The following is a 5,467-nucleotide window of genomic DNA, read 5'->3' on the forward strand; positions in this document are numbered from 1 at the left end:
TGAATCAAATTTAGATGTAGTACTGCCACTGATCTTTGACCTTCCAGAGAGTCTTCAGAACTTCAGAGGAAGAACATTATAAATATATAATAGGTAGTTCTTATTTCAGCATTTTAATATGCTGTTTTCTTGGCTTCCAAAGTCCCCTGAACTTTGTTTGATTGAATATTTGGAGCTTGCAGGATCTGAAGGGCCAGCTTAGTGTTTTTGCTGCTGCCAGCACACAACAAATTCTTATGAAAACCCATCTCATCCCTTTAAAAGTGTGTAAAATTCTACTCTCTGTTTTACAATTATTTTTATTTTAAATCCTAGACAAATAAAAAAATAAAATAAAAACAGAATGGACTGCCTGACCACAGTGGAGGAAAAAAACATAGATGTTTCTTACAAACTATCAAAATTGACTATAATTTGGCTTATTCTTGAATTGTAACTATTTCAAACTGGAAGTTAAAGAGATTTTTCACTTTTGTGATTAATTAGAAAATATTTTAGTCTCTTTGCTCTGTTTTAATAGAGGTTAGCTGCTGCGATGTTTTCTGTGCTGAATAATTCAACGTTGCTCAGTGTCTGCTCTGGCTGCGTACTGCATGGTTAAGGAGCAGTGAAGGGGAAGGCTCAATGCATTGGGACAGGCCTTGTTTTCTGTGCCTGCAGCAGAGCGTGGATGTCTCTTATGTAAGGGAGGGGGTTGTATGGCCAGAGTGCAGCATCCGTACTTGTTTCACTTTGTCATCTTTTCATATCGAGTTTAATAACATTTACAATTGAATCATCATATTCAGCGGAATTTTAAAAAAAATATATTAATGTGTCCCTTTTTTTCCTTTAACTCCCTTCTCTAATCTTATAGATCTAGATTTAAAGGAGAATCTAAATGTTGAAAATAACACAAATTAAAGGATTTTCTGAAGTTATTTAATTAACTTGTACCACGTTCTATAGCCAACTCTTGTGATTTTATTGTTTTTTTGTGATTTTGTGTTTCTATGAAACACAAATAGTTTCATTCATGTCACAGTTCTGCCTGTGCTTCACCTTAGTTTCCTTGTTTTATTAAATCCCAAGGATATAAAATCAAGTTTTTGTCTTTCTTTTGATCAGACATACCGGATATGGCTCGTGACACCGATGAAGAGCATATTGTGTACTTTACAAAGTAAGGCCAAAGTAAGGCATGCATTTTTTGTAAGCTTAACAGAAATAAATCTTGCTAAAGTAGATGGACCAACTGCTCAGCCGAGCTGCTCTAATCTCCATCACATGCACAAAGAAGCATCATCCTGTCACACTCCTGGACTCTAGAGAAACATCAGCAGCTTTAACTGATGCTCATACTGTAGCTGACTCGTGACCGACAGACAGATAAACTTTACTTGTGTTGGTTCTTGAGTCAAACAGGAGAGCTGTTCGAAAGTGGTGGAGACTGATAGTTCTCAGATTCTGTAGTTTTTTTGATCCACACAAAAATAAATAATGTAAGGTAAGCAGCGAAATATTTTGGAGGTCTGCCAACTTGTAAGGAAACCAGCAGTGACACCGATGTCAAGAATGATAGAAAATGTGAAAAGTCCTTTGAGCTGAGATGAAGGAAAGATAACTAAAATTAAAAACAACATTAAAATGCAGCACAAGTCAGAGCATTATGACGTGAAAAATCCAAACTGGGATGCAGCCGATTCCAGGAACAAGATTTAAAACATCACTTTAAAAAAGGCTTATTCCTGAAGAAGATTCTAAAGAAATGCTTTTCATGAGAAGTAAAATTTTAATTACACTATCCAAAGGAATGAGGTCTAACTTAAGCTACCATTTTCTCCTATTTTAGTTTTGGAATGTGTTTATTCTAAGCAATCAAAGCAAACGATCAATAAAGAAATACTAAAAAAGACAAACAAAAGAGATATATATAGACAAACTCTGGATGATTTATAATGACTTAATTGGAAAATGTAAAAATTAAAAGTAACAGATATATGTATATTTATATTTACATATACATGCAAAATTATGCCATTATGATAAATCTTGATCATGAACAGACATTTGTATATTTATACAAACAATGCATGAACTTATTAAATCTCAAGTTTGTCAACAAATGACTGAATTGCTTGAAAGGGAGTAGGAGGTCCTCAGACATGATTAAATTTAATTATTTTGTTGAAAATTAGGTTATATTTTTCAAGCCATAACAAAGACCATTAACGCTGTATCATCACATATGGGGTGCCGTTTGTAAATCAGAAATGTAAAATTTGTACATCAATGTTTTCAGATGTAAAAATTTTACATTTCTGATTTACAAACGGCACCCCATAATCACATGCTTTCCAACGTGGTTTCTATAGCATGGTATTTTAGAATAATAGTTTTATCATATTATGGGAAAATTGCTTTATGTGATAAATCTATATTTAATGTATTTTTAACCAGGTTTCATACATGTGTAGGCATGTTGGTTGTGCTCATAGTAGTATTAATTAAAATCATATCCTGAATTGTTTTTATTATTTGGAACAATCCTTCTATGTATAACTCTGTTATAATCAGCATTTCCCCAAAACAGTGTACCTACCTTGAAAAGTAACTTTTTGTGTTGCTTTTTTTAGTTAGTTAGGTTGTTCTTAGGTTTGGAGTTGATGGTAGAGACAAAAATTATTATTTAAAAAGTCTAACTAAGACATAGAAGCACAATAAGATGTTTCAAAACACACTAAACACTAGTCATTGTGAAGGTTCACAATCAGTCAGCAGGACAAATGTAGTTTTGCTTAAAAGTTGTTTTATTCTTTTTTTTTTTTTTTTAACAGAACAGGATTTCTTTGAACAAAAACATAATTAAAATCCACACTGTGGTTAACTCCATTGACAACACCCTGGGGGAGCTTTATAGGTATGGACAAGTCAACAGCAAACACAAAGGGGAGGGATTAAACAAACTTTATAACCAATTGATCTATAAGTAAAAGAAAAAAAAGGAAAGCAACGGGTAAACAAAATCTAACACATAATTTACATCCCCAACAAAAACAAAATAAATCCCTTTTAATCAAACAAACAAAATAACGTCCATAATGAAAGACATTAGATCTCTGAAGGTTCGCCCCGTCTTCTTGAACTCCAAATAAAACAAAGTGAATAACCTATTTTCCACTTAAGACAATATAAAGATGTGTGCGCCCATTAGAGATATACATTTTTATGCTTTAATGATAATAGTAATAATAAAAACAATCCTAACAAGTGGTTCATCCTCCACATTCACACTGTAGAATCTTAAATATTTCATACTTCAGAAGGGATTGGATTACAACACTGTACTTCTCACGACTTTCACATAAAATAATTGAATGTTAACTCAGTTTGAGCTCCTCTGATCAGGTTTAGCCCCGGGCCCTCACAGAATATAAAAATGACCAATGATGGGCGAAAAAACAGAGACACGATGAGAATTAAGAAACTCACAGAGAGTGTGGAGTTCTGTTTGAAAAACAACTAAAAGTCTTTCAATCTGACAGCAATGGGGGGCTCTGTTATTAATAAAAAATGTCCTTGCTTTAACTAAAGATTATTGCAAGCATTCCATTTTTCTTTTGCTAATCTGTTGGTGTTACAAAATGTACAAAGCGTCCTGTCAGGTAAATATTGCTTCATTTTTGTACAGAAACTGGAAGTTTTAGATGAAAACGTGAGCATTTTTAAAACAATTTCGGAAAGCCACTTTATATTAAAAAAATATATTATGTAAAAATAAATTAGAATAACCTTGACAAATCTAAACTGCAGATAATAAAATCAGCAAATATTACCATCTCCACAAAGATAAGGATGTCTAATACATAAAATTAACTTAATGTAAAGTTGTGAAATTCAATCAACGCTCATTTTTGTTTTCTTGCATCTAAGATAGAAAATGATAATTAAGGAACTTTCAATATTTTTTATGCAATATGTTTGTTTCAAAATATAAAACATATTTATTAGAAATAAAAAAAATGAGTTACAAATTTTCCAGAAATGTCCAGATAAGGTTGATGTTTCTTTGTTTACTCTTTAAGTGGCACAGTTTTAGTGTGTTCAAAAGAATGACTTTAAGAGTTGAATACAAGTGCTCAAACAATCATGGTTTCTATTTGTGGTCATCACTAAAAGCTTTTTGCAGTTTTTTTCTGTCTTCTCCAACAGATCATGACAATGTTTATTTGATGGTTAATATATTACTGTTGTGTACCGTCTGTGGCCTGATGACACTCCTAAAATGTAAATACTCAATCCATCTCAGTCATGCCTTAAAGAAAGACTGCTGAAAAATAAAAAGTGTTTTCACTTATTTTTACACTTATCATTGTTTATGATTGCCTTTTGCTTGCAATTCCAACATTCAAATGCTCTAAGAAATGTTTTTGCTCAAATTCCAAACAATATTGTGATCCTGCAAATATTGGAAGAACTAAAGTCCAAGTAATGAAAGGCAGAGACTAGCATTGAAAGCAGGTCGGTGAAGGTTCTCGTTTTCTCCACGAAAAGATTCTTCTTTAAAATCATAATCACTAAAAAAAAAATCATAATCACTGTGTTTTCATTCAGATATGTAGAGATAATAAAATTTGCTCTATTTGTCTAAAGTTTAAAGATGCAAGACAAAGGCCGCACTTTTAATCTTTATAGCTATCTGTACGTAGGGAATTTGGTTTTAAAAAAAAGATAAAAAGAAAGGCACTATTTACACATAATTTTCTAAATATGTGAAACCGGGGATGGTTCTTGGCCGCACAAACACAAAAACCCTGAATGCCATAAGATTAGGAAAGTTTCAAACATTCTTCGATATGGAAACTAATATTCTGAGTGACTGATGAGGACAGCAAAAGAATTTTTAAAATGTGATTAATTTTTAATCAAATAACCTAAATAAGACACAATTACAAAATGTAGCCACTTAAAAAAAATAGAGTTCAACAAAGCAGGATGAATTTACAACAATTAATAAATTGTTACTCAACCCACTAAAAGGACCAACAAGAAAGCACAATGGGACATTAAACCATTTAAGAAACTTAGCTTTTATTTCTGACAAAAGAAACATTAGACTTGGTCCTTCAGTGGTAAAATAAATACATAAATATTTAAAATAAAAGCAAACTTTAAAAAAAAAGTAATCAATTACATTTTAATCAAATCCTTAGTTCTTACCTACCATTACAGTTGAGAATGGCTGGTTCTAACCCAATTGGTTGACTTGTACATACAAAGCCCCTATGCTTGGAGTTCTCTTTAACCCTAGTGGGTCCAAAGAACAATCGAGTGTCCAAACTGTTGTTTTCCTTTTTCTTTTTTTTAGATAAATGTTAGGCATATAAATGTGTCAGACTGAGAAAACATGATCATTTCATAATGGGGACTGAGGGCCAAGTTCCCCTCCCCAACTTCTCTTCTTCTTCTTCAAATAATTTCCGCAGGT

This window comes from Oryzias melastigma, linkage group LG7 (genome assembly GCF_002922805.2).
Source record: "Oryzias melastigma strain HK-1 linkage group LG7, ASM292280v2, whole genome shotgun sequence".
Lineage (NCBI taxonomy): Eukaryota > Metazoa > Chordata > Actinopteri > Beloniformes > Adrianichthyidae > Oryzias > Oryzias melastigma.